The following is a 10,256-nucleotide window of genomic DNA, read 5'->3' on the forward strand; positions in this document are numbered from 1 at the left end:
CTGGTGTGGCCGAGGTGGTACCGGTACCGTGATTGCCGTATGTATGTTGCATTCATACATTGATTATGTGCATTAAAATTAGTTGTAGTCACGGGTTACACTTTGTGGCCAAGGTCTCGCTGGTATCGTGTACCCCAGGACTACATTTGGAAATGGATATGCTTCGTGGCTGAGGTCTTGCCGGTGTTGCATAGTCCATACTCAACTGCTATTTGCATGCTAGATTAGGTAAACGCTCTCGAGTTACACTTTGTGGCCAAGGTCCCTCTGGTATCATGTACCGGGGATTGTATTTGCAGATGGATTACACTTGTGGCCGAGGTCTCTCCGATATCATGTAATCCATACTAACTGCATCATTATGAAGGCATGTAGTATATATATAGTTAGGTATCACTCCCTATGCTACTCACCCTTGCCAATAGGGGTTGAGGTGTTGGATAACCCATTGTGGTATGTTTGATGAGCCTTTCTGAAGTACCACTCCCGTAGTATGATGTGGTTGTTGCCAGAGACGGGAACCTGTTCGGCATGGCCGATGTGTTACCGGTGTCGTGACTGCCAAGAGGGTGTTATCAGGGGTTTGCTGGGTGACCCATGGACGCATATGGGGACCGATAGGCTTCTAATCACAGCTAGGGTGTATCGTTGCGTAGTCGATGTTGTTTTCGAGACAAGGGATATAGCCTAATGCGCCATAGTAGCATTCACTAGACTTAGTTTGTATTGTTAGGTCGATAATAAACAAATGAACTGCATCACTAGCATCATAGACTATGTGTTTAATTTTCGCAATCATGCATCATAAATTATTATTGCTATCATCTTCCTTGGATGTGTTTGACCCCACGCCTCACTGAGGGAATTGGAAAGCTCACCCCACGCATACACCCCTTTTTAGATGATGATGTAGCTATCGTAGTGCCAATGGCAGATGACCTAGTATCTTCTGAGTCAGAGTATGGTGTGAGCGACTAGTGGACGCCAAGCGGAGAAGCACGATCAGGACTGTGCTTGCAACCACTGTGCTTACGCCGTACCGTGAGATTGTACATCATATTGTGATACTTTTGGATATAGTTGTGGATTGTATATTTTCTTGAGATTATAGTATATGTCATGGATGAATGTAATAAAATAACTCGGTTATTGCTATTATATTACCATTAGATGTTTCCCGTTTTATTTATAAATTCCGTTACTAAACTCTGATTCCGCTGCTTATACTGGTTTGTGATGTGAGATTGTTAAAATGTTAAGGTACTGCTATCAGAGATCCTGGTAGGTTTGTAAGACAGGTACGTGTCTTACTCACACCACCGGTATTTCTAATGGTAAGTTGGGTCTGCCGGGAGTGGGGTGTGACATTATGTCATTTTCATTTTTTAGTTTATATAAATGATTCCTTATCAATTCATTATTCTTGCACAATTTTTTTGTAAGAAAAAATGATCGATTTCAATTTTCTACCCAACAATTTATACAGTAAACAACACATAGGGTCCAAGTAGAGCCAAAACAGAAACTAGAGAAAGGAAATAAAAAATAGTGCAAATATAATAGCAAGTGTTGTGCAGAATAGAAACTAAAGGAATGCTAGAACCTGGTTCAGAGATCCAAAATTAGCTTGACTAATTAATCAAGTTCCTAAACTAGGCATTTATGTCATTTATGTAGATATTTGACTCCCAAAATCCCATGTGTCTCTAAGATTCAACACAAAATGGCAAACTGATTAGACAAATAATAAAATCTAATGAGATTATTTGTGCTTGTAGAGAGTATCTCAGAATGAATAATTGGAGGGAAATATACCTAAAGGTTTTGGGGCCCCATATTATTTCCCCAATTTAACAAGACGCTGCCTTCAATAAACTAACAAACTAACAAATAGAAGGGAAATTCAAGGGAATATAAGTACGGAAACAGAAGGTAGAGAAAAAAAATAATTTAATGCCAAAGATGGAAGAAAATATATTTACCAGTAGAGCTGTCAGGTGCTATGGGAAGAGATCAAGAATCCTCCTCCTCCTCCTCCTCCATCAAAGCTACCACATGATAAATATTTGAACAAAAAAGTTTATCAATGGTGACCATAGCTTGCAAATTCAAATTCTAACCATAATCCAAAAACTGGATGGGTAACCAACTCATTTTAACTGGAACTAGACCCTCCGTGACAATGGTTTTCATGTTTTTCGTGAACCAGATTCAGTTTTCAAAGCAAACATAGTAGATACATTTGGACATAGTAATGGCATTATCTCAAATGGACCAAGGCTATATCCTTTTTAAAAATGTTCACTAAGGCAGTGCCACAAGTTATGAAAGTGTATTCAATGATACATAACATTCACACACTATAAATACATAAGAGAAAAAAGCACAAATGATTGTTCCTAACTTTTATCTTTTGGCCACTTGGCAAAGAAGTTGTAGCCAATCCCCTTGACTGACCACGTTTCATACGATGATTGTCTACATGTAAAGTGACAATTTACAACAAGAAATCAATACAATTTAGTGATAAAAAATAATGAATATATTATCATAAAATCAACTAAATATGTCATTACATGATAATGAAAGTAGAATGGACATACCCGATGCAACCGCACTCGTAGAAGCAACGTCCACATGATTGCTATCCATTTTCTACAACTGCTATAAAACAACATCTCTTGAATAGTAAGTACTATTGTCCGTACATTATTAGCAACCATTTAATTGATTTTCGAACTTTGAATAAAATACTAACCCTTGAAACAAATTATACAAAAAAGTGTAGTCAATGACAAAAAGTGATGTGTTATTTTGCAAAGCATTGATTAGTTGCTTTCTGATCGCTTAAAAAAAGAAGAAAAAGAAAGAGTTTTCCTCCATTGCCTGATTAGTTGCTACCGTGAAAAAGTTTAAAAAGAAAAAAATTTGGTGGAATAAAGATAAAATTGAGAAAATCCCATTTAAGATATATTGTTCTCTACTAACATGCACACATAATAGGTGAGATTTGTAGTTGTCCACTATGTTGGAGGAATAGACCTATTGCCACTCTTGCAGTTAAAGAAATCCAAGTATTCCTTTCCTTTTTCATGCCTTGCCCATTGGAATTCCCCTATTCTTAGGAATGAATGGTACAGTAGTTCCTCCAGACCACAAATAATACTGAATACCTTTCTTTAATAGCCACATTCTTGGTTTTCTAGCATAACCCTTATCTAACCCAACATGAACTTGGAACCTGATTAAGCCTAGCAACAAATCCACCACATTAGGTGCAAGGAGGTTGTGTACAGTTAGAATCATTGAATCTGCTACATTGTAAACCCTAGTTATACTAGTCTTTAAGCACTTTAAACATATAACAAATCCACCACAATGGGTTTGTGCCCTGTAAGGAGGACATGGACACCAACACTACTTATGGCTCAACTTGTTTTTGCCGGCTTTTTAAAATTTTACATTAAAAAAAAAAAAAAAAGACAATCTGCGGTTTTGATTCTCACCATAGGTGCATCATTAGAGCCTAGGTGCAAGGGTTTAGTCACCCTTAGATGAAGATTCAATGTTGTCGAAGTATAAAGGAACCCAAGTCTATAGGCTCGTACCTCTGTATCCTTGATTAACAGCTCCGATGAGACTCGTATAGGTCGAGCAGTAAGGATCGTTCCCATCGTTGGTTCCAACGGTCCAACCTCGTGGTGGTCGCACGGTTGTTTGGCAGACTTAGAAAAGAGAATTCATCCAAAAAAAAAAAAAAAGGTTGTCGAAGAACCATTCGAAATAGAGTAAAACACAGTAGTAGTAGCAGAAATCAAAAGCAAACAAAAATAAAAGGAGAAGAGAAGGAAGAAGACGGACAAACGTTACCTGAGATGGGAGAGGAAACCGAAGGAGTTGGAGTTGGAGTCACAGCTAGAATCGCCAAGCTGCCTCGGCTGGAGTCACAATGGCTTCCTTGGCTGGAGTTGCAGTCACTGTAGATTAGAAAACGGATTATAGAAGGAGGAGGAGAGGCAGCGGTTAGGTTTCGGAAAATATTAGAGAGAACGCGGGATTGTGGAAATTAAGCGCGAACCCCACTAATTTTATATTTTTCAAATCAAAATCTAAAAATCTAACTATAGTAGCGATAAAGATAAGCGTCGCTACTCTCTCCCGGTGAAAACACTCTTATTTAGGGGAAAAAAGGTTGTTATTGTGGCGAATAAAACATACCGCCCCTATTGACTAATATTTAGGGGCGGTAAAACTAAAGCCGCTACAGGTATGTGCTTGCTTACATGTAAACAGTACTCTCTATTGCGTGGGGCACAGAAATATCACCTCTATTAAATACTCTTTATTGGCGAACAATTTAAAGCGTTCCTATTGTCCCATTTTTAGAGGCCAACCCATAAAACCGCCTCTAATGTATAAGTTTTAGAAGCGGTTTCATAAAACTAACCCTATAGGTTTATTTTTAGTGGCAGGTAAGAAAACCCACCCCTAAATTCGCCTCTATTGACCTCTTTTTTTGTAGTGTGGGGTAGAGTAGAGAAGGTTTCTTCCCTTCCATATATATAAGAGTGACAGGGGTTTGGGAGGATCAATTTCATCGTTTGCTTGGTTTCCCTGGCCCTAATTTTTTTTTTTTTAGAACAAGTTTCTAAATTCTGAATAACTGAAAATTATGAAAGTAGGGAATTAGGAAACAATTTCAGATTTCCATTGCCTTGAAAGATTAAATTTTTATTGCAGTTTCATGGCCAAGAGAGAGCTTTGAAAAACTCTGGCAATTGGCTTTCTCCTTTTTCAATTAAGTTGTGTTTGGTGACCAAGTGAAGAAAAGAAAAGAAAAAAGAATCTTGAAAAGAGAAGAAAATAAATGAAATGATGAGAAAATAAATGAAGTATGTATATTTGGTTACAATCAAAAGAAAAAAAAAAGTTTTTATATTTTCTTGTGTTTTTTATATTTTTGGCAAGATTTCTTTTATTTGCAGGAAAAGAAAACTTCATCATTTTCGAGGTAAATTTTGAAATTCAAAAAGTAATCTTCTCTCGAATTAAGGCATGCTAAGCACAAAGAGAATTTCTTAAACTAGGAAAAAAGTATAAAAAAATTGTAGGTTTAAGAAATTCTATTTGTGGTTGGCATGCCTTGAACCAAGAGAATATCCTTTTTTGAATTTCAAAATTTACTTTAGGAATGATGTTTTCTTTCGCTGCAAGAAAAGAAAAATCTTGCCAAAAATAAAAGAAAACATAAGAAAATACAAGAACTATTCTTTTCTTTTCTTTTAATAGTAGCCAAACATACATACTTTTTTTTTTACCATTTCACTTCTTTCTTATTCTTCTATTTTCGAGATTTTTTTTTCTTTTCTTTTCTTTTCATGGCTACCAAATACAGCCTTGAGGAAACTTTCTTTTTTAACTCGATGACTTGATTTGAAGAATGTTAACCTTTTTTTTTTTAATGATAATTTGAAGAAAGTTAAGTCATGGATTGTGTATGTACGAATCTTACTGACTTTTCAAATTCCAAGTGAATAAAGAATCTAATGGTTGGTTTGAGAGAAATCAATGAATCCAATACCTGACCGATCTGGAATCAGATATTGGTATCGAAACAGGGGTAAAATCGTAAAAAAATACTTATTTATTTACTTTTATTTTTATGAAAAATAAAGGTAAATGATCAATCCGAATCTTACGTGACTAGGCAAAAGAACTATTATAAGTGGCAAAAAGAACTTTGTCCAAGAGCATTATAGTATACATCAGCACTCCCAAGTGTCTATCTCTCTCTTTCCCTTATGAAAAGATACCTTTGACTCTTTTTTGTGGACGAGAGAGATAGAAAAAAAAAATTTGGCTGCTAGCATTTAGCTGCAAACTCTGTTGGCAGCCACAAAAATGGAATAATTCGCTCTTCCCTTGGTTTCACAAATACCCTCTAAGTTATAGTATTTTCCAAAAATACCCTTTAAGATTCTATTTCTTTGGTTGTTATAGGATTTGCAGCTACTTGGGTGCAACCAAGGCAACAACTAAATTTCGTTTGAGAAATAGATAGGGGGTGCTACCATAGGCCTCACTTATAGACATAAAACTACTTCCCTATAACAAATCATGTGGAGGCAAAGTATATGTCTTAGGCTCAAAGAGCCTTTTCCCATATATCGTTTGAGGGTACGTGTTTTCTATTAGCAAGAGGCCCTTGCGTGGACATACATGGGTGCACACCTAGGTAGGGGTACGCACAATGGTCATTGAATGCCCGTATCTGTGGCGTTGGTGTTTTTCTACCATTTTCACAGTGGACTAACAATATTATTCTCAAAGTGACGTGGATATCTCCCTATAATTATAAGTGGCTCAGTTCAATTACAATAAGCATGGCGTGTCTTCATTTCTTGAGATTTCTCAAGAAGAGTTTGGGCAGCTTGTACTAGAGGAGTCAAAATTGATTATATACCTTATTGTTTTTTCCTCATTTAATTATGTATTTTATAATTCTAATGACATACGTCTGATCAATATGGATTTTTTCTTCAACATCTTTATTATCATGTGCTACTATATTTGGAAACTTAGGAACTAGATAATTTTTGGCTTAGAAAAACCGAACACCTGTACTATTCTACAAGAAGTTCAGTACTAGGTTTCTAATGATTTACCTTTACAATCCATTCTACCCTCTTTTCACAAAGCAATCATGATTATCACGACAATAACAAACAAAAGCAAAAGTATTTCTAGATGGGAAATAACTATTATAACACCAAGGGATTGTGCCTTACTCTATGCTAACTATTTAATGACAGGAGAAGATATTTAAATAGCAGCATGGGGCCTTCTAATTAATAACCTTGGAGCAAGCAATGGAAGGAAGATGGGATGTCGATGAGATCTGGAGTGAAATTGAAGACTTGAGAACCTGTTATGGCAATATTTTTGGTGGCCATGGATTATATCTTATCACTTTTTTGGAAACTTTAATCTTTTGTACAAATACCAATTTTTTTGTAAAGCGTAACAACAACCTAGTTGGTGCGCTTAAGAACATAGCCTATAATGCTATTGATAAAAAAACTGTGATCAAAGAATCACAAATTGTAGCTGTTCCAAACTCACCTTTTAAATTAATATTATTATTTTATTAAAAAAAAAAACTGAAATTACAATAAGCATTTTCCAGGGCTTGGTTTTCAAATCGGCTAGGAAAAGTTTCCACAAGTTTCTACTTTCTTTTCTAGGTAACGGAAGTTTCTACATTCTAACAGGTTGGAAAGTGCTGGAAGTTGCTAGAGTCATGTTAGAATAATCCAAGGAAACTGAAGGTGAAACAAGGAAACCCTGGGAAAGTTCTGGAGTCCTCCCTTCACTGTTCTATAAATACAAGACTAGTGTCTGATGAGCACATTTATGTGTAAAATCTAGTGTAGTAAAACATGCATTTTACATATTTAGAATGGAGTTACCTTGGGTTTTATTCTCTTTTTGCAGGTTTTATATTTTCAAGGCCTTAAGGACTATCGGGCACTATATCTCCAATTTTACACATAAAGAGGTCCTATTTCTTTTCATGGTTGAGAAGAGGATGAAATTCTGAGCAAGATGGATGTGTTCAATTGTAAGTACACATTCGTTTTGTCAACCATATAAGTGATTATTCTTTTCAGGCTAGAAAAAGAAAAATGGATCAGAACTGAACCGAGATGCAAAACCAACCCGTTTGCAGTTGTCCCAGAGGTACAAAGAATATTCCAAATACCAACAAGGATCGATGGACCACATTTTTAAGTGATTGAAGATTCGTTTTTGGTAACAACAACTACCTAGCGTAGTTGGTGAGTTGTGGTGTGCAAAATCCTTTACTGATTAGGAGGTCTCAAGTTCGAACCTCTTAGCTGCCATTTTCTTGAGGTTTTTATTTTAGAAGATTTTCTCTCTCCTACTCATCACTCAAAGAAGGTCGGCCAAAGGGTTGGAGATTCCCTACTTCCTATAATTCTCTATCTTCTCTCTCCTCCACCTCATCAACAAGATGAAAAAAAATCTTTTTTTTTTTTTAGAAGCTAAAATCTTTAGCTTCCCTCCCCCATTCTCTATATAATAGAATTAACACAAGGGGAGGAGGTACTTCATTCTTCTTCTAGGGTTTTTTCTTAGTTACTCGATCTCTTTCTCTAGTTTTCTCTTTCTCTAGCTCTAGTTCTAGGTTTATGCCTTAAACACTTTTGTAAGTTCTTTTTATTCAATTAATGCAAACACTTTTGTTTTTTATTCAGTCTTTTATTTTTATTATTTAAACAATTGAAGATTTAATTTTCAAGTTCTAGTTCTAGGTGACAAGAACAAGCTATTAAGCATGTCTTTCAAGTTCAATTTTTTTTTTCAGATTTGTTTTCTCTAGTACTAGAAATTTCAGATTTGGTTTATTCCAGATCTGGTTTTTAGTACTGGTAGTATCTCAAATCGATCAAGTTTTCAGTTCAAGGGTTGAAGTTCAAGTAAGTAGGTTCCTTTAGTAGTCTTCTCTTCCCCCTCTCATTCCCTCTTCTGACTACCCTTTCGTTCTTAATTTAGGATTTTAATTTCAATCGTTACATTATTGCTATCCCTTTCCCCCAAGGTTCATGACTAGTGTATGTGTTGGCTTTGCCCTTCCTAGCCATAGAACCATCAATTTATTGCTTTTATTTTAATTGTCTCCCTTTCCCTAAAGCCAAGTAGAGTAACCCTTATAAGAGTGACTCTTTGGTCAAGTAGGGAAGCTCATACAATGATGCATCCCTTGGGCTAAGTAGAGAAACCTACTTGTGAGTCTCTCTCTACCTTTATCCCCTTTCTTTTACTTTATTTTTATTTCAATTTTTTCCCTTATTGGTTTTTTTTTTAATTGCGTGGGGTGTTTGTTTTCAGCTATTTATTTATTTAATTTTAATTACGTGGCTTGCGTGTTTAAATTCTTAGATGACGAATGGTTATGACGTTATTTTAGATACATATGTTTAGGACGGTAATTAGAATTAGATCACAACCATTAATTGGTTCACTTTTGCATTATTAAAAGAAGTAAAAAAAAAATAAAGTGGCCGCTCTCCCTGTGTTCGACCCGTAGCTACACTGATCCGTACACTTGCAGTTACATTTTAAAATCTCAAACAAGTTTTTGGCACCATTGCCGGGGAGACAGTTCCATGTTATTTTTTGCTTTCTTTTGGTAAATCGGAGTGTCGTGTTTGCTTTGTTTTGTTTTTCCTTTTCTTTTATTGAATTCCTGAGAAGATCAACTTACAATAATAGTTGTATTAGTGGAGGTCGCCATGCCTCACAGTATGATAAAGACAGGTTTCACTCTATAGCACTACCTCAAGAATTGACCTGAGCAACCCCGGATCCTTGTCGGTAAGCTCCCAAAAAATCCAAAAAAATTAATAAAAAATAAAAAAATAAAAAAATAAAAAATAAAAAAATAAAAAATAAAAAAATCATAAAAAAAAAGTTTTGCTATCTATTCTTTGTTCTTGTCTTACTCTAGTTGTGGGTAATTTTTTGTTGCATGAGTGTTAGGTGGGTACATAATACTAAGAATCGGTTAGAAATAAGAGATCCAACAAGTAGTGACCCTATACGTTTGCTCTCTTTAAAACCCTTCAATATGGGAGACCAATAGCAAAATCCTCCACCTAAATCTCTGAAAGATAAGTTCTACCCCGCTAGAACAGCCCAACCTTCCTGTATAGTTCTACCACAAGCCCAGGGTAATAATTGTGAACTCAAATCTCAATACATCACTATGTTGTCCCACTTCCATGGGTTGACCTCTGAAGATGCATACCTATTTCTAAGGGAATTTGAAGAGGTATGTGTTCTAATTAAGATCCAACAGCTTTCTGATGATGCTGTTAAGCTTAGGTATATCACTTTTGCATTGAAAGACCAAACTAAGAAGTGGTTGTATGGGTTACCCACAAATTCCATAACCTCATAGGAACAGTTCACAGTTGTCTTCCTTTAGAATTTTTTTTCAACTCATAAGACCAATAAGCTTAAAAGTGATATTCTTCAGTTTAGGCAAAAGCCTAGTGAATCCTTTTCCAAACTTATGGAGAGATTCAAGGATCTACTCCAAGAATGCCCTCACCATGGCCTAGACTTATGGCATTTATGTAAAATAATTTATAAGGGTTTTGATTACTCAACTAAACAAATGATAGAGTCTATGTGCCTTGAGGGATTCACATCCTTTACAGATGAAGGAA

The 10,256-nt window shown here is 35.8% G+C and overlaps 1 long non-coding RNA gene and 1 other non-coding gene across 8 annotated transcripts in view; both read right to left on the reverse strand.

Annotated features, from left to right (window-relative positions):
• LOC122065375 overlaps positions 1-4,066 on the reverse strand; it is a 31,502-nt gene extending 27,436 nt beyond the window's left edge. The window contains exons 1-4 of one of the 7 annotated variants that reach the window (XR_006135988.1): positions 3,871-4,066; positions 3,609-3,725; positions 2,604-2,661; positions 1,983-2,478 (exon numbers count right to left, since the gene is read on the reverse strand). This is a non-coding gene — a long non-coding RNA (uncharacterized LOC122065375). Of the gene's footprint in view, positions 1-1,815; positions 1,884-1,982; positions 2,479-2,603; positions 2,665-3,608 lie in introns of all 7 variants that reach the window. The other 6 variants (XR_006135991.1, XR_006135993.1, XR_006135990.1 and 3 more) reach the window with 6 other exon arrangements.
• Positions 4,067-10,039: 5,973 nt separating this feature from the next.
• LOC122065377 lies at positions 10,040-10,146 on the reverse strand. Its single transcript, XR_006135994.1, has one exon. It is a non-coding gene; the product is annotated as a small nucleolar RNA R71 (small nucleolar RNA).
• Positions 10,147-10,256: the final 110 nt, after the last annotated feature.

This window comes from Macadamia integrifolia, unplaced genomic scaffold, assembly GCF_013358625.1.
Source record: "Macadamia integrifolia cultivar HAES 741 unplaced genomic scaffold, SCU_Mint_v3 scaffold1987, whole genome shotgun sequence".
NCBI classification, from domain to species: Eukaryota; Viridiplantae; Streptophyta; class Magnoliopsida; order Proteales; family Proteaceae; genus Macadamia; species Macadamia integrifolia.